Raw genomic sequence first — 20493 nt, forward strand, 5'->3', positions numbered from 1 at the left:
CAGATTCAGTGTTTTTTGGTTTTACTCATTTATTTCCTGTAGCTCAGAAGGAGCACATCCATGGAGGATACCTGACTCAACCACCTATTTTCTTTCTTTTTAAAATTTAATTTATTTATTCATATTACATCTCAATTGTTATCCCATCCTCCTGTTCCTCCTTCCCTCCTGCTTTCACCCTACTCCCCTCCCCTATGACTGTCCCCACTGCTCTCCACTCAACTGTGGACAATGTCCTGTCCATTGGCTAGATCTGAGTAGGGGTCCAATGTTTACTGCATGTATTATCCTTGGTTGGTGCAGTAATTTGAGCAGAACCTACCATGTGATATATGAGGGTTAGAATTTATATTAAAAAAAAAAAAAAAGAACACATTCATCACTGAGTTTTGGGGGCTAGAAGTTCAAACAGCATGACACTAGCTCTGGGTTGTTTACCATGGCTTTGTCACTTCACAGCAGGTGCTGTCATGGAGGAAACATATGTGCGGGGATGAGAGAGCACATTGCAGGAGAGGGAGCTGAAGCCATATGTTGATAGCTAACTGGGGTCCTAAGAGTATTGTGTTAATACCACCAAGAATATGACTGCCACTTCCAGATTTTTATAGTAGGATCCACATGCTAGAAGGTGTATCAACTCAACAAGACAGCCTGAGTCTAAGCCACATGAAGCCATGCAGAATACATTAGTCGGTTTTTATCATCAGTGTGACCAAATACTCAAAAAGGACAGCTTAAAGGAACACATATTAAAAGATACTTTCCGAGTTTTCAATCCCTGGTCCACAGTTCTCTAGGCCTAGGGTGAGGCAGGATATCATGGCATTGGATTATGTAGAAGGCACTCTTCACCTTATGGTAAAAAGGAAAACAGAGAGAGGGGAAGGACCAGGAACCCAGGATAACACTGTAAGACACAAAAAGGGCAACCTGCTTCCTCCAGCTGAGACCTACCTCTCAGTGTTCACTACCTTTAGCATTAGTGCCACCATTGGGGACAAAGTGTCCAATACAGGAGCCAACAGAGGCTATTTCATATTCAAAGCAAAAGGGGGAAAATGGACATCTATGGTGTAGCAGTATGAAACTGAGATGTCTTTAAAACTTGGAAGGTTAAGATGGCTTCGATGATCATACTTAAAGAGAAAGCATCAATAACGGCTTGAGTTAGTGTTTTCAGGTATGAAGGGAGGATTGCTAACTCACTTATTTCATAGACTACCATAGCTGTTTTCTACTACTTTTTTCCTAGGTATTTCAGCCTAATTTGGATTGCAATATCTAGAAATGTATCACACTGTTTGGGACACTCTTAAAAATTGGTGTGAGGGGCTGGAGAGCTGGCTCAGATTTTGAGATAATTGGCCATTCTTCCAGAGGACTTAGGTTCAAATTTTAGTGCCCATTTGGTGACACACAACCATCTAACTCCAGCCCCAGGGGATTTAATGTTCTCTTCTGGCCTCTGCGGACATGTCATGCCACAGCACAAAGCCATACATGTGAGCAAAACACCTTTATATATAAAATAGAAATAAATAAACACATTAAAAAAAGATGAACATATTCGGATATTTGAATGTTCTGTATGTGAGTCTGTGTGTATGTGTATATTTGTGCATGTGAATGTAGGTGTGTATGTGTGTGTGTGGTGTATCTGTGTGTGAGGTATATGCACATATGTGTCTGCAGGGTGCATTTACAGACACAAAAGAAGGATGCTGGGTGTCCTATCATATCCCCTGATGGAGGGTCTTTCACTGACCCTGGAGCTTGCCTGGCAGACAGTAAGCCCTAGTGATCCTCTTGCCTCTGGGTCACACTGGGCTTCTCAAATGAATGCTGGGGACCTAATTCAGGTCCTCAATAACACCTCAGCATCTTTACTAGCCAAGCCATTTCTCAAACCCCCAGATGTTCTGTGGTTTATCTGAAAATCCTAGCCCAAATTTAGTTGGAAAAAAAAATCTCTGCTTCAATTATGTTATTTATTTTGGACATAACCTTAATTGCATTCTTTATTTTAGTGTCATCTTGATTTTATATATAAGTTTTATTTTACATGTTATTATTTTTCTATAGAGGATTTGTCACACTAAAAGTTAATGAGATACTCCTCCTCCTTCTTTTAGATTTATTTATGTATTACATATACAGTTTCTCCCTACATGTATGCCTGCACACCAGAAGAGGGCACTAGATTGCTTCATAGATGGTTGTGAGCCACCATATGGTTGCTGGGAATTGAACTCAGGACCTCAGGAAGAGCAGACCTTGCTCTTAACTGCTGAGCCATCTCTCCAGCTCTACTCCATCTTTTTAAAGGTATATTATTGGTACCTTTATTTTATTAAAAATGTTATATATATATATACACACATATATATATATTTGTGTGTGTGTGTGTGTGTGTGTGTGTGTGTGTGTGTGTGTGTGTGTGTAGCTCCAGATGTCCTGGAGTTCCCGACAAGAACTGGCCCCAAACTCAGAGATCCACCTGCCCTCTGCCTCCTGAGTGCTGGGATTAGAGGCATTCACCACCACTGCCTAGCTTATTCTTTTAAAAAGATTTATTTTTACTTTTCTATATGTATCTGTTTGTGTCTATGCCAAGTATGTATGGGAGCTTGTAGAGGACAGAAGAATGCAAGAATGCTCCAACATCCCTTGAAGCTGGGTGGACAGGTAGCTGTGCACTGTCTGACATGTGTGCTGAGTACCCAATCCAGGTCCCCTGAGACAGCAGCGAGCACTCTTACCCACTAAACCATCTCTTTAGTCCAGTGTAACATTCTTATGCGTTACATTGGTGATTTTTGAATAATTTTCTGCCATTTTGTTATTATAAGAATACCCTTTGTTCCACTGTACATACATCTTCTCATTTTTACCCAATATCTACATATATTACCATCTCTCCAGTTACAGATTTTATGTCTCTGCCTACCAGATTCTCTCAAATCATTGCTTCTTCTTTTTGTTGTTTAGCTCCTCCTCATTCTCAGAAATGCTTTATCTTGTTTTTCTTAAAAGTTCTAATTTTATAAAAAAATTGAATTTCTTCCACTGATTTCCCCACAAAGAGTAAATAGAGACTTGTATTGGTGAATAAAGAAATGGACCAGAGTCTCTGGAGTCCAGTTAGTCTGAGGTCTCTAGTGTCTGGATGTCCCTGATTTATTTATTTTCAGAGACACCTGTAACCTAGAAGAAAGACACTGAGGTTCATATCCAAATATTTACTCTTAAGTTCTTTCTTGGATCTTAATGGCTATATATACTTGTAATAATTTAATATTTAAAAATTTATTCTTCTTTATTATGCTAATAGGAATCATAATTATATGATCTTAAGAATCAGTCACATAATTCAATTATGACACAGGTATTTATTCTAAGGTATACGATAATACATAGTAAAATTCCTTATGCTGATATAATACTAATTTTAGTATATTAAACTATAGTTTATTATTTATTACACATTGATTGTAACTTATGTTGTATATATCTGTACTTGATATATACACAAGTGTATGTATTTATACTACACTATTCATTTATATTATACAAACATTATTTTGCCTTAATATATTGAATTTATATGTTCTTGACTACTTAGTTTCAATTCAACTTGAGTAAAGTAGCAAAGTGTATGCCATGAGTTCTTTTTCTCACCTGTCAATCAATAAAATCTGATTTTCAAAGGAAAGCTACAGAACAAGGATATGGATGCTACAAAGACTCACAGAGCCTCAGTGAACAACACTATTTACTCTTGTAAGAATAAAGAACAAACCACATGGAGTTTAATTATTTATGAGGCATTAACAATTGATTGATTCTGCTCAGTTACCTGCTATTACCCTCCATGATTTATATCGGGAGAGGCTTTCTTTCAGAGCTGTGAAAAAGAACACCCAAGGGCCCTTTCAATCAGAGGCGATAAGCCACAGAGATTGGAGTGAGTCAAGTGCTCCTGCCAGTAACATGGAACCTGCTCTGTATCAACATGCTTGAGGTCGCATCCATTCTGTTCTGACTGCTATAAAAGAAGCTAGCCATGTTGATTATAATTCTGCAGGAAATGAACTTAATTATCTCAAAAAAGCCCTGCCACATCAATGGAACACATTATTGCAACCCTTGCTTTCCCAAAGAACCTTGCATTTCAGTCTACATTAGGTGAAAACATATGTTTTTGATAGGCTTTGATTTTTACTTAAACAGTACAGATTGTAAGTAATGAAAGAGAGCTTATGTGATAAGGCTCAAGGCCTTAGAAGTACTTTTCTGTCAGTAAGGCTCAGAAAAACAGTGCTGTTTAAACATGGGATGACATAAATTAGAACTAGACAACAGCTTGGGATTTATAAATAGTGAGATGGTTATAGAGAAAAGCAAGGAAGTTGAAAGCATTTGAAGCTCCATAAAGCCAGGGTCAAAGAGGCTGGGTGTGAGGAGGTGGATGAGTAGGCAACCCATGTAAGCTGGGCATGGTAGCTCATCTCTCTAATCCCAGTGCTCCTATGGTGAAGTGGAATTTGAAACAGAAATCACCAGAGGGACATGGGACAGCTAATCTAGTTTGCACCGAGGCAAACATGAGATCCCATCACTAAGGTAGAAAGTGAAGACTGAGGCCCAGCATTACCCACTGAATTCTATATGTGTGTGGTGGCAATGCAGCAAATTCTCTCTCTCTCTCTCTCTCTCTCTCTCTCTCTTTCTCTCTTATGCACACATAAACATGCATGTATGCACTCTTTTGCGTGCACGTGCATGTGCACGCGCGCGCACACACACAACCACTTTAGAGCCAAATCTATGGTTTTGTTCTCTTTTTTTTTCTATTTAATTCTTAGAGTCTCCCTTTCCTTATTTTCCTTTTTTCTTCCTTTTGTTTCATTATCTATTTTATAATTAATTAAGAATGATCCTTTTTGACATTTAAAAAATAGGTTTCTTTTTAAAAACATATATGTTTATATTATTATACATGAGTAAAGTAAACTACACAGGCAGGAAGAACCACAAGATAATCAGGAATTATATAAATGTTACGTTCATAGTGATTTGATTTGTATTTGGCAAACTTGAAGTAAACCTCTTAGAATGATCTTAATAGTTAAAATGTAAGCTTTGGGGTCTGACGATCTGAGTTCAATATCTTTCTCTGCAACTTATTAACAAGGAGCCACAAGTAAATTGTGTATTAGGAGTCAATTTATTTTTCCACCAAATATTTCTTTTAAGGGATATTAGTGATGATGGAATATGTATAAACCCAGTCATGTGCCTGGATCAAAATTATTCACTATTATTATTGCTATTAACCTACTTTTGCTTGTATAGATGTTCAGATATGAGTTATAGTTATAAATGATTCTTTCATGTTTGTGTGTAGTTATGCTTTGAAAGGCAATACACAATTATAACAGCAAAATAAGACAGAAGAAGAATTGCAAAAATTGCTGGATGTGGGTGGCGCATGCCTTTAATCTCAGCACTTGGGAGGCAGAGGCAGGCAGATCTCTGAGTTCAAGGCCAGCCTTTCTACAAATCGAGTCCAGGATAGCCCAGACTACACAGAGCAGCCCTGTCTCAAAAAACAAAAAACAAAAACAAAAACAAAAGCAAAAATTTGCTTCCATAAGATATGAGAATGTAAAAGAGGAAGAAATTGTAGTTGCTAAAAGGGCTGAAAAGGCAAGGATATTAATTAAAATATGTGAGGAACAATTTGAGAAATAATATATGTTTTAATAGTAGCCAGTTTTTTTAAAAAAAAATTATAATATGATTACATTTTTCCATTTGCTTTCCTCCCTCCAAATCCTCCTATATACCCTTCCTCACTGTCCTTCAAATTCATGGACTCTTTCTTCACTAACTGCATCCATATATGTACATATAAAATTTAGGGACTAGGGATATAGTTCAGTGTAGGTTATTTCTATAGGTTATAAAAGGCACTGAATTCAAACCAACAATGCTAAACCAGGAATGAGAGAGAGAGAGAGAGAGAGAGAGAGAGAGAGAGAGAGAGAGAGAGAGAGAGAGAGAGAGAGAGAACACAAAAGGAAACAGACAAGACACCTGATTAAAAGTATCAGGAGAAAATACAAAATCATGCATATGCATATTTAAAAATGGTGCATTACTCAACTAAATTTACTCTTGTCTCTTCTACTTAAAATGCATATAACATACTTTATCATAGTATGTTATTCTTAGGTGTATTACAAGCTAGCTACAGGATGAAACAAGCAACACATATGCAGTAGTCACAGCACACAGAGATGGTGAAAGCAAGCCGAACCCTTGAAGATGAACTGTGTAGAAGCAAGCTCATCAGCATGTGAAGGCTGAGGCTAATGTCACACAGAGCTCCTATACAGAAATACATGCAGTGCTTCCAAAGCTCTGTGTGCAGTAGGTCCACTTCTCAATGCTTAAATCCAGCTATTGACAGACTAGCTAGTGGACAGCATTCCCTTCCAATATCTACCAATTTTGAGTGGTTTGTTTTTGATTTTATTATTGTAGAAATTTTACTTTGGATGTGTGAGACAGAATCTCATATATGCTGACCTAGCAAGAAATTCACTGTGAAGTTAAGAATGACTTTGAGCTTATCCTCCCACCTCTACCTGCTTAATGCTGGGATTATAGAGCTGGCTTAGGTTTCATGTGATAATTCTTACTATAAAATGAGTAATCAATATTCACAGAAAGTTTCTCCTCATGAGAGCATGTCAGTTTCCGGGGGGAGTAAATTTGGAAAGCATTGTTATTTGTGAGAATAAATAGATGGTTGAAGCATTATCAGTGTGAGGACACTTGTGCTGCTGGTTTTATGTCAGTCTGACACAAGCTGAGGACATTTGGGAAGAGGAAGAAAATGCCTCCCTCAGAATCTCAGAGAAAGAATAGGCAGGCTACCAACATGAGACTTGATAGCCTATGACCATTTACTGGGGGAGGAGGTTCCCCTTGGTCACACACATAGGGGAGGGGACTAGGGTGAAAGCAGGAGGGAGGGAGGAATGGTAAGATACAAGGGATAGTATAACAATTGAGATGTAATCTTAATAAATTAAGTAAATAAATGAATTTTCAAAAAGATTTGCTTGTAGGTGTAGGGACCAGGCCCGACTGGACTGCTTGCCTGTCCTTCTGTTTCATGTCCTGTTTCTAGGAGCTTCCATGTCTGTGTTTATGTTGGTTAGCTAGTCATGTTTACTGCTCTGAGAACGCACCCCTCCCTTCCTCGGGACTTTTCCTCCTGTGTGCAATCACCTCTTGAGGGATTTCACCTGCGAGTGGCATTCCTGTTTTGCTGCCTATAAGAAGGCTCTTTGAACACTGAATAAAAGCTGCTGCTGCTGCTGCCGCCCTCTTAGCATGAAGGATCCGCCGTGTTATTGCGTGTATGTGCATGTGAGTTAAATCCTCAGTCCCTCACCCTTGATTCGGTACCACGGTGGCACAGGCGCCACATGTAGGCAAGTCTGTAGCGTGTTTCTTTAAGTGGTGACTGAAGTGGGTGGTGACATGCCTGGGCAGGTGGTCTGGGCTGCATAAGCAAGCAGGCTGAGTAATCTAGAAAAGCGACCCAGTAAGTAGCATTCTTCCATGGCTTCTGCTTCCATTCCTGCCTCCAAGCTCCTCCCGTACTTGAGTTTCTTTTGTTTATTCCGTACGTTACTTGTATGTATGTTTTCAGGGCTGACTATTTGGGACCGGACAACCAATCGGAAAGTGCCCCCTCCCTCTCCTGGCTTTAGTCAGTTGCCTGTAGTTCTTTGTGAAGTGTTGAGACCTCCCGAGTTTTGCCTTTTCCAGTTTGATATATTAATTTGTTGATGTCCTCTTTCTTCAGTTCGTATTTGGTCATTCATGGTTTATTTTGCATGTATGAGTGTTAGCTTGCATGTAAACGCAGTGTGTGTGTATGTGCTCTATGCCAGCAGAGGCCAGAAGTAGACACCAGATCCCTTCCAACAGGAGTTAGAATGATTGTGAGCTACCATGTGCAATCTGATAATAGAACCTTGGTCCTCTGCAAGAGCAGCAAATACTCTTCAATGCTGAGCCATTTGTCTAGTCCCTGTATGTCTGTACTGTGAGATAGAAGAATAAAAAACAATATTTTCCATCCTCAACAGTACCTTAAGCCCAGAAATATTTGAGATCTCCCAAATTGCATCACACTATTTTAAATGTAGGCTGCACTTGAGAGCTTCTTTGTGCAACAAGCAGAGCTTGGTGACTAAAGCGTAACCAGTGTCTCAAGTAGCAATAAGTCAGGACGAAACAGAAAGCTGCTGAAGCTATAAAGAACCGCACATGAACGCAGGAAATGAGGTAGGCGGCCACCTTAACCTGTGTGTGGAGTTGAGTTCCACCAGTTTTATGAGTCTTAGAGAGAAAATGCTGGTTAGGATAATATATGTACGCCCACACTTTAAGGGTGTGCTTTGTGCCTTCTACATGAAAGTAAAACCCAGTAGTGAATTACTCACTCAGCTCTCTCCATCCCTCAAATTTGCAGGATTCCATTGCCTGGGAGCAAGCTCACAAACCACATCTTGAGAGTGGTACCCTTGAAGTTTTGTAAACCAAGAAGTGCAATGACATAAACTTTTATGTTTACATCCATGTAGCAACAGATACTCAATGGCTGTGGCCACTTTGTATTACTTCATGACTCTTTTCTTTAGATGTAACAGCGGAGACAAGTTAGCTCTTTGTTCTCTCAAAGAGAAAAGTCCTTAATTTAAACTAAGTCTTGAAAAAGGTCTTCCCATTGGAAAGGGGATTAAAATTGGCCACATTCCTGTTACTCTTTCTCCATATTTCATAAATGTCCTTGCACTTTTTGCTAATTACTTGATTATAAAGTCTTTTCAGAAATCAAATACTTTACATGGCTAAGTAGTAAAGGTTTAATTTAAAAGCATCAGACCATGACATAATTTTAGCTTAAAATGAACCTCCTTAGCTAACCAAATTATACTTCTTTTTTCAGGTCACAAACCATCAAATATACTTTCTTATTTAAAAACACTACTTCAGGCAAAAACCTAAAATTTGCTCATATTCCTTCTCTTTCTCCACAGCTACGTTTCCGACTTAGATTTTAAACTTTAACTTTCACTAAGTAATCCAATTTGAGGATGTTCTTCGTGTATTTTGAATACACAAGCCATAAGCATTTGGAGATCATACAAAGAACTAAATATTGAGACGTTAGAGTTTAAGAAGGGTGCCATTAGGGTGCATTAATTCTTTATTCTCATTTTTTCCTTTTAGTAACCTGTAATGTGCTTTGTCTATAATAGAACTAAGTTAAATTTATTGCACAAAAATAGAGTAATTCGTCATATGGTGTACTTTAGTTCTGTGACCCTACAGAAAATATTTAACTTTGTTGAACTTTAGTTCTTAGGTTTTAATACACACACACACACACACACACACACACACACACACACACACACATATATAAAGTTTAAATTCTATGGCTTGTTAAATTCTACATTTCAACATATAATTACGTGAACAGTCAAATTGACTGTGAATAAAACAATGATCACTGAACTGACACTATAAGCAAGAGCTTCATCTGACAGACTTTCTTCTTGGACCATCTAACATCTTCAAACACCTGCAGTGACCCTCCTGGATCTGAGGGAATCTGCATTAAGGTGTTGCCATGGCCATGTTTTGAAGTAGATTACACTTGGTACTTCTTGAAACAAATATCTTACTTAAATAAGCAAAATATTGCCTTAATGGGGAAAAGTATTATGCCATAGGTTAGCCTTAAATAATACTCAAGATATGAGTACCCCTACCCAACAACAACTTTCACATTGCTTGATTATACTCAACTAAAGGTCACATAAAATTAGACAGTGTGCTTCTGGTGTCTAAAATTATCCTCAGGCAAAATCTTGAACAGATGTAAGAAGTTTTGTGCCTTTCCTGTCGTGCAAGGAAAGAAGAAAATCCAATCATTTGGTCTTACATGGGTATTTTGAAGTTGGTTAAAATAATAGGAGTGAAGACTTAGAATAATAGTGAAAATGATCTTTATTTGTATGTGGCACCTTTGGAGCTAGGGCTAGTGAAGACATTTTTCATGATAATTCTGATATACAGGATAGGTTTTTAATCTCCTTTTATTAATAACATGGCTTTTGTCCACAAACAGCCAATGTTAAGAGTTATGATTTGAGCCACAGCTGCCATTAAGGAAATAACAGAGTAACTCTCAGTATCCTCATTAAGGTCAGATCATCCTGTTTTAAAAATTATTTTTAGCCACTCTATGAGTCTAGACATAGGTAACAGGGATCTCTCTCGGGTTCTAAGGACTATGGATTTTATAGTGTTTAGGTCTACAAAACTGGGGGATACGAACAGCGACCCCCCAAATTATATACCTTCTTGAAATCTTAACCTTAAGCATTCCCCTGCAGAATAGAAAGAAAGCTAAGACCATTTTCCTTAGTCATGTGTATGAAGCAACAGGTTTAAAGAAAATAGATGAGAGAACTCAGCATTTACCATCGTTCAGTCTCTGGAACACAAAATGCAACTATCAAACAGAGTTTATGCATATACAAGTGTTAGTTATGTTAGTATCTGATAATCCAACATCCCAAATGGCATATTTTGATGTTAATGAGTCAAATCACACTTAGATTCCAATATCTACATTATAGAACTAGATATATAAAATATAACTGAAATTTTTTTTTTTTTTTTTTTTTTTTTTTTTTAAGCTTGAGATCCTTCTTAGGCCAAGATTTTTCAAGTGTGGATGGCCAGTTCTTGCTTGGTTGAACTTTAGTCTTCTTTTCTCCTAATTTAGACAGTGGGGCATTCTTCTGTTCAGTACTTCTCATGCTACAAAGATAGTGGCCCTCCCTGTATCTTATTTTTCCTTTTCGTTGAGTCATGTGATAAACTCGCTAAGGTTGAGCCCTGCATGAGGAACGGTCTATAGAGTTGGGTAGGAGCTCTTTGGTTCTTCCTTCAGGAAAGGAGTTATGGTAATATCAAAAGAGAAAAAAGGGGACTTTCATGTCTGAAAGAGACCAAAAGATTGTGCAACTAATTTGAAGTACTGCTGCTGATTAGGAATAAAGTAAGCCAAGCAGGAGAGAAATGCTCTCTTTTCATTAGGCACTACAGCTGTGCCAGAGAGCAAGCATACCCAAGGTCTCCTTATGATAATTATGAAAGGACTGTGATTTTGCTCTCAGACTTTAAATTAAACCTCTTCATGGCTTAAATCCACGTTGGCTGCTTGATCTTTCTCTTTCCAGGACTTCCAATTATGGCACTCTAAAATTATGCGACTTCTCTCTTTACTGTTCTCAAAAGTATTTGAGACTTCAGTATTGTGAGTCTTTCTTATTAGAGGGTTAGCTAAACACATAAGTTTTGCACAACCTTTAGCATTTTAAAATGAGCTGTTGGGTACGTGTGTGCCATGCATTTCAATTCAGATTTTAAAAATAGAATCTATTCTATTCCATTTGATTCAAATTCCTGGTAGAGGAAATAAGCCCTGTGAAACTCATCAATGCCAATGATATTCAAGGGCAATACATTAAAAATATTTTCCCTCTGTCTTTTAAATAGTGAATTTAACTCACAAATTAAACTCTCCAAACTCAGCAAGTCTCATTTTACTCAACAAAAGCACGTTAGGGCATAAAACTCTGTCATGCCTGGGCAATCAAGTCCATTATTAGTCCATATAGATCATATAAAATTTGGGACAATCTCTGTTTCCAAAAAAGTAATTAAAATTTAATTTAAGGCAAGGTTGATGAAGGCCTTTTCCTACTTAATTAGCTACAAGTAAATGAGGAAGTTTCTTAAGTAAATGAGGAAGTTCCCTCATAAATAAGAGAAAGAACTTCTTCCATGGGACATGTAGGAAGCCTCAGGTAAGGCTGGATATGGACACCAGCTAGCTAGGATGGATACTTACATGTTCTTGTATTCGTTTTTATAGAGTATTTTTAGTTGTAAAACTGTTGTTCAAATATCCGCCATACTTGGGGAATTCAAACACTAGTTGAGGTACTTCTGCAAAGGGACTTTACAAGAAAAATTAGGGTCACTTATCAATTGACCCAAAAAAGAGAAGAAAAGAGTCAGCAGAAGAGGCAGCCAAAGGAAAACTGGGACAGGACAGGACGTAGAAGGAGCCCATAGTGTGAACAGTACCTCTCAGTTTTGAAGCTGGAGAACTGTGGATGGTCTCTGAAAACACAATGAATCTTTGCACGGACAAGAGACCCATTCCTGTAATCGTTATCAGACTGAACTCTGCCAGAATGATCCTGGAAGTGTATGTATCCCCCATAGTTCTGGGAAAACCAAGCCAAACCAAGCCAAATCAAAGCAAAATGAGCTCTTTTGCTACCTCATGAGACCTAAAACTGAAAACCCAATATAGACTTTATAGGATAATGAGATAAGAGGTGGATAATGCTTTAGGCTACTAATTTGTGATTGCCACATTAAAAGTAAGAATAAAAAAGATAGAAACTGTCTAAGTAGCTCCCAGTGTTTCATTTGGCTCTGGCTGTGCACTAAGTGGAAGATGTGTGACAAAGGATGGAGTCAAGTAGCAGAAGGGTTTGCTCATTCCCATTTGTATCTGTGGCTCCCATCAAGCACATGTTTCCTTTGAAGTCTCTTCACCTACCTGGCTAGAAGCAGGATGGTATGGGCATAATAAGGAGCAGCAAGAAAGGAGTGATTAGAGGATCTGGGGAAAGTAATTTCAATTACTCAAAGCAACCGATTTTATCATTTCCTCAAGGCTGAACTTAGTGGAAAAAGCTTTGAGAATGAAGTGTGTGTTTATGCTAGGATGTTGCCCACTTGCTTTGTAAAAGCTTGAGTCTCATCTGCTAAGAAACTGGTGTCTATACCACAATGCAAGTATCACTTGAAGATAATAGTTATGTAATTCTTTCAAAGGTCATAGAATGACAAATACTAATTGGTGTAGTCTAGAATTTCTTATACTTTGTAGTGGAAGTTCTAGATTTTTTAGTGGAAGTCCAAGTTCCAAGCAATTTGAGTAAGAATATAGGAATACATTATTCTCTGTACTTTTTCTTTAAAAATATTCTTGAGGTATTACAGCAAAATAATAAAATATACCAAAATATGGGATGAACCAACACTAAATGATTTATATACAAGCAATAGCAAAGTCTCATTATGGATGATTTTTGCATATGTGATATAAAATTAAGATTAATTTATACAACTATAAGAATCATAATGGAAAATAAATTTAGTAACATTCATGTCTAAACCAATAGATTATTAAAATAAAATCAATGGAAGTAAACTATGTTGGAAAAGGACAGACATTAAGAATTGGTTTTATAATTTTTAGTATAGCTCCCTATAAAAATACAGGTGCTTCTAATTCTTTATGATTATAAAGAAACAAAAAATTATTTTTACAATGGATACAGAAACTTTCAATAACAAAGGATAATTACACTATCATATTCATTTCCTTACATAGTAAATTGTTGTGTCTTCCATATTTCATTTGTCATATCTTATGATATGTAAATTAATCATGCTCTCAAAATGTGACTATCCAGGAGGTAATTGCTATAATAATGTGAATGGATATTAGCAAACCATATTTTTTAATGAATATTCATGAAACAAAGTGGAGCAACATTTGGCAAGCCTATAATGGGCATTCCCTTTGTGGAAAAGGACTATAGGTGTAGTAATTTTTGTCACCATAAAAAAGTGACTGTAGTCTTTATCCTTCTAGATCTATGTGCTGTTCTGTCCTGTGAGGTTGACCATATCCAGATGCCTTCGTGTTGAAATAAAATATCATTTCAAAGGAGAACAGTAAGGACAATGTACAATTTGCAAAGTTCTCTTGTTCCTTCTGTGACAAGATTTTTGTGATGGTATAAAATCATCACCAGCCTGAGTCAGGTGTGACTATGTCTGAAGGGGGTCTGAAGTACAATCTATCCTAATCGGATTGAAGTATTGCTTTAGAAACAGCCTAACATATCCTTTTGGTGTCATGCTTGGTAGATACTAAGCAAAATGCTTGGAAGTTAAATCCATGCTTGCTTATAATATGTAGGGATGGACATTTGGCTAAACAGTCTAAGATATTCCATGATAAAGGTATTTATACTTCCAGGACAGGACTTGACAATATTTTGAATGTAGAGCCAGATGGTAACTATTTTAGATTTTTTTTTTTTTTGAGCTATGTAAGTCTCTTACTCATATTTTTGTTTTGTTTTTACAAACCTTTGGTTTCTCATTTTGAAGCTGGCTTTCGGGAGTGTCACAATTCCCAAACCTTTGCCATAAAGTGAATAGTTTATAATATGGGACATTAGCAATTGTTTTTGGCATTCATTGGCAGTAATTCTAGGATGCTAATATTATAAAAATGAACTCAGAAAAGATAAACTTCTTTGTGTGCAGGAAGCAGGAAAAATAAAGTATGTGAATTTGAAGACTTGTGGGCTGAAATAACACCTCTTCCAAGACAAAACCAAGAAGGCCTCTGAGGTTCTAGTCTAGCAATGGTGGTGACATTAAGGGTTTGGCTCCCACATGCACTGTAGAAGTCTTTGACTCAGAGTAATGACTCAGAAAATGTAGGCAGTAAATCATCCTTGCTGGAAAAAAAGTTATCCCATGACACTGGGATTCTGGTGTGAAGAAAAGTATAAATGAAAGTATTTCTAGAAAGGTAAGTGTAGATATTGAGAATTAGAGTGAGTTTTAGAGACAACAAACTCAAAAAAAATTATGTGTACATATATAAGTCTCATAACAAAATCCATTTCCTTTCCCAATTAATGTATATTAATAAAAAATGAAAAGATATATGGGTAGTCAGGCTTTGGAGACCTAAGGAAAAATACCACAGGAAGACTGTGTTAGAGTACCTAGCTGAGACTTTTGGGAAAGGGTATGGAAGAGAATTCTTCATGTTACAGCATAGTGAGGAAGCATTTCCTGTCCCCCACATAGCGAATACCCATCATCACCTTAGAATTGCTTCCTGTTGTCACCCCTTCTATGGATTTTAATCTACTTTGAACTTGCTTCCCATTTTCATGTTGGCCAAGGCTATATTTTGGGACAGAAGTTGACAACATAAGTCAAATTCTTTGTTTCTACTTTTGTGGATGAAGAAAAAAAAACGAATCCACATCTGACATAAAGACCATCACATGGTTCTCTGATGCAAAAGTCTGAGATGCATCATGAAGATGTGTTGAACAGTATCACAGGTAGAGCATCTTAGAGTATTAGAGTACAGCCGATCTTCTGACGGTGGGATTACTGCATTACCACCCTACAGAGGTGGAATACGTGGTCCATGGGCGTAGGGAAGAGAGTACAGTATTTAATATGTAGAATGTCAAGCATCAGTCACTGATGTTGTTCCACAAATGTTGTTGAACATCTGTCCTTTTAAACCTGTGGTATGGATGCATTTTTCTGTCCTTTGAAATTACTTCTGTATTAATCCCCCATATGCTCTCTGTCTTCTCATGGCAAGGTTCTTATTTGTACTGAACATAGTACCTAGAGCAGGGGTTCTTAACCTGTAGGTAGCAAAGCCAATAGCAGTTGCCTATCAGAAATCTTGCAATATCAGGTATTGCATTGTAGTATTGTCGTATTACATTACAACCCACAACAGTAGGAAAATTATAGTTATGAAGTAGCAATGAAAATAATTTCTTGGTACAGGGGTCACCCTAACATGAGGAATGCATTAAAAGCTTGCTGCATTGGAAGGCTGAGAACCATGGATCTAGAGTGAGCCTAATAAAGTGTAATCCATACCACATGCTACCATGACACTTAGCACAAAACAAATACTTGAATAGACTGGGACGAGTTGGGGGCTGGAACCTGCCTCACTCTCCAGGCTTACTTTAAACTAACCTCCATCTACATCTGTTCAGTTCTGAGCTTTATAGAGACTTCATTTATCTTGCTTTTCTTGCCAGGCTTTTTCTTGCCTGAAGGCCACTGTACATCTCCCTTACCTAGAAGCCCAGATGTCAAATGGCAGTGTGTTTCACTTGGCTCAGACACCTGGTCACATATCAACTCCTTGGGCAAGGAAAGCATCAAGATTCCCATCACTGCTTGTCTTGTCCTCTTTTTCTACTTCATTGTCTCTGTAGTACTTATTACTATTGAAAAACTTTTAGTCATTTGTTTGCCTGTCTTTCTTCAGACACAGAGAGATTCATAGAGGCCTTTCCTGGCTAATTTAATCACAGAATCTCAAGAAATGTTGTAGGCATTCAATCAATATGAGCTGAATGAACCAATTGGTGATACAGTATATCAGTGAGACAGGGACAAAGTACCAGTGTATCTCTGAGGCCTGGCACAATGGCTCTTTCAAGCTCTATGTTCATTTCAGGTAAATTGAATTTTCTGCCCCAGGTTTCCTGTTGACTGAGAAATTACTACCTATGCACTTCCAATTACTGTGGAAGAGAGGAAAAAAAGGACACACACAAACACACACACACACACCCACACACAACACACACACCTGTTCTTTAAAAATTCCATCTCTCAATGGCACAGGCTCATTCTGAACCTTTGTCATTATCCACAGCAAAAGTCACTTGGCCTGGCCCAATCTCCCAGAAGGTCAGGGAAGGACAATCCTACCAGATGCTTAGGAAGTCTGCTGGAAATATTTGATAATTAGCAATAATTACTGCCTTGTAGGAACAATTATTACTGTGTGACTTCTCTTTTCCTCTTAGATAGCAGCATGTCATATCCACAGTGAAATGCTTTCGTCTCTAACTTAAGGTAGATGCAGTTGCCTGGGGGGAATCTTATGAAAGTAGAAATGCAGGAGAGAGCCAAAGGTCCCACACCACTAGCCAGCTCCCAGCTGATGCTAATGTTGACAGATTGTGGACCACTTTCAGTGTAATCAGGGCTCAGACCAGTACTAGTCTGAGTTCTCTGGGACAACTGGATCTCATTTTAAAGTATATATCTGTTGGCATAATGTGCTTGTGGACTGTGTACAGTTTACCCGTGTACATTCAAATGCTGATTTCTCCACACCACTCTCTGGATCAATTTCACTGCATTCTGATGTTTATTCTAAGAATCTCCAGTTTCAAGTTTATATAAGCATGTCTCCATTTGTTCTCTGTGTTGTCATTAAAAACAAACTAGCCAATGCTGAGCAATAACAGAGAATAAGGCGGGACATCCTGATCCAAGTGAAAGGAGGAGAAGGAGAAGGAAGGAGAGGATGGAGCCAAGAGGAGAGGACCAAAAACCTCAAGAGAAATGAACTGGACCTAGGAGATGATTTAAAAGCAGTACAAAGTGGGAAATCAGAATGGGAGGAAGTTATAATAGTACGGATGTTTAGGATGGAATAATTATGCAGCATTGTACTATAGGCTAACTAAATAGATGCTGGCCTCTCTGTGTGATTACTTGTGTATAAAGTTGGTTAAGGACCATTGGCTAGATCTGGGAAGGGGTTTAAAGTTTACCTCCTGTATTGTCCTTGGCTGGTGCCTTAGTTTGAGCGGGACCCCTGGGCCCAAGTCTGCCTATCATATTGTTCTACTTGTAGATTTCTAGGACCCTCTGGATCCTTTTATTTTGCTGTTCTCCCATGCGTCTCTCATTTAGAGTCCCAATAGACTTTCTCATGTACTCTGGTGCCTCACATTTGACCATGTCCCCTGGAGGGGGAGACCTGGTGGCACTTAGAGGAAGGACAGCAAGTAGCCAAGAAGAGACTTGATACCCTATGAGAATATATAGGGGGACGTAATCCCACTCAGGAACAGTCATAGGGGAGGGGAATAATGGGAAAATGGGGGGGGGGAGGAATGAGAGGATACAAGGGATGGGATAAACATTGAGATGTAACAAGAATAAATTAATTAAAAAAAAAGTTGGTTAAGGAGAAACCACTGATTTATATAAAATAATAATTAAATATTAAATATTAATAGTCATTCAACAAATACCTCCTGTTGTAAATTCAGAGAAGCATTTGTCTTTTTTTCAGGTTCTGAGCTTTAAGGAATTGTTATGTGTCTGAGGGGTAGGAGACTATGTTGAAGGGGTGCGCATTAAGGGAAAAAGTAGCTTGCTTGCAAGATTCCTTTCAGATACAGAAGTGGTAATGGTGATGGTTGTAGGCTGAGCCTTTGTTTTATTAGGATTTTGAACTGATCTTATAAGGCCCACTTGCATTATAAAAGATGATCTGCTTTTATTCAAAATTCGCCAACTTAAATTTTAGTTTTGCCTAAAAAGTATTATCACAGAAACATCAAGGATAATGTTTGATTGAATATTTGGGTACTATAGCTTAGTCAAGTCGATAATAAACTAAATATTAAGTGACAATTCGTATTCTTAGTCATGACGTAATTTTCCTAGTCACAATCATGACCTGGATTTGTCCTTTTAAAGCATCCTTGCTTGTAGAATCTTACCCTGTCTCAGGTCTCCAGCTTGACCCAGAGATGCTTCCTCCCATGGTTTCTCTTCTCTCTGTGGCCGTCTGTTCCTCCTATACTTCTCATCCCAATTTTCCCAGGTCTGGCCTCCACCATCATTTCTCTTTGTGCTTCTGCTTCCTCTTCCACCTTGTTCCCTCTCTTCAATCACTTCCATCATCTATTCTATTCCCCCTTCTCAGGGAGTTTTAAGCAACTTCTCTTCGGTCCTCCTTGTTATTTATGTTTTTTGGGTCTGTGAATAGGAATATGTTTATCCTGTGCTATATGGCTAATATCCGCTATGCCATTTGTGTCTTTCTGGGTCTGGGTTACGCCATTCAGGATTATCTTTTCTAGTTCCATCAATTTGCCTGAAAATTTCATGATTTCCTTGTTTTTAAAAGCTGAGTAGTATTCCATTATGCAAAAGTTGAGGGATATCTAGGTTGTTTCCAGATTCTGGCTATTATGAATAAAGCTGCTATGAACATAGTTGAGCAAGAGTCCTTGTTGTGGTTGGTCAGTATAATACTCATCTGTGCTTTGCGTTCACTTAGTGCTGTTATTTGGACTTATTTTAAATAGCCAGAGCAGGATTAAAAGATAACTTAATTATCTTCTCATTTTAGCAACACACATATTTCTTCCTTCCTCTACAGCTCCTTTTAATTTTCTCCTATAATTTATAGCATTTTAATTAGGAGTTCTGATGATATACTTGAGCAAAGTATGTACTTATGGATAAGTGGGGCCGTTAATAGATTGGGAACGTTGGGTTCTGTCTGTTTCCTTCATATGACTTTGAAAGTTACAGATGTTCCGCTCTTAATGGATGAATGACAAGCAGCTGTTATAATTCAGCCACTTTAGCTAGAGCTGAAAAGGTCAGTTAGCCGGAGCAAAGTATTTGAAATAAAGACAAGGGCAACCTAAGCCCTCCTTAGTGAGGACAGCATCCCCCTGGCTGGTCTTGCACTTCCTTCAGGTACACTCCTCAGGTGACAGATGTGAAGAGAAATGCTAATGCGCATGTGAGGGCAGTAAAGTTGATGCCAGTTACATCTTGAGGGAGATGAAACAGATGCTTGTGTCCTTTAGGATTCCATTCTACAATCTAATTGAAGCCAAATTCCAGCATTAAACCCGGGGTTTGCTCCAATGTCCTATATATGTGTGTGTGTGTGTGTGTGTGTGTGTGTGTGTGTGTGTGTGTGTGTGTGTGTGTGTGTGTGAGAGAGAGAGAGAGAGAGAGAGAGAGAGAGAGAGAGAGAGAGAGTCACGCCTCTGCTGGGACATGCTTGTGGTAGAAGGTGAGAAACTGGTTGTTTTTGTAATTCTTGATAATGACAGCTTAACTTTGCTGAGATGTAGCCAACATTGTGATTTTGTATTCCTAATTCAACATTCTCTGCTTCCCTTTGTGCAAAGAATGTATTTCTACCCATTTATACATTTATTGAAGGAGAATAGGGCAGGGGGAGGAGGATGAGGTTCAATTGGCCAAAGGCACAATTATCTACAAGCCAAATACATGGCAATTCTGTCTGGACCAGGTTGGATTCAACCAAATAAACAGAGCTAGAGGATCACAAGATGTTGAGAGATATTGCTTTGTGCAGTTGTGTGGGATGGGTAGACAACTCTAGAATCGGTAGGTGAGCCATAGGAAAGGCGATCTGGCTTTACTGGCAGTGTGTGGGAGACCAGCAGATTGGTGGGGATGATTGGTCTACTTAAAGTCAGCCCAATCGAACCATATCTATATCACCCTATTGTACAGAGTGTGGCTTATTCAAATCTACACAAGAACACCATGGCCCCCATATCTATTCTTCGCTCTGTATAAACCTTATTCCTTAGTATTTCTACACTTATGTGCCATAAAATGGCAACAATTGTCCAACTCATAGGAATT

At 38.2% G+C, this 20493-nt stretch overlaps 1 protein-coding gene across 1 annotated transcript in view; it reads right to left on the reverse strand.

Moving 5' to 3' along the window:
* The window catches only part of Galntl6 (polypeptide N-acetylgalactosaminyltransferase like 6), a 750388-nt gene that overhangs the window by 278626 nt on the left and 451269 nt on the right, over positions 1–20493 (reverse strand).

This window comes from Acomys russatus, chromosome 27 (genome assembly GCF_903995435.1).
Source record: "Acomys russatus chromosome 27, mAcoRus1.1, whole genome shotgun sequence".
NCBI lineage: Eukaryota > Metazoa > Chordata > Mammalia > Rodentia > Muridae > Acomys > Acomys russatus.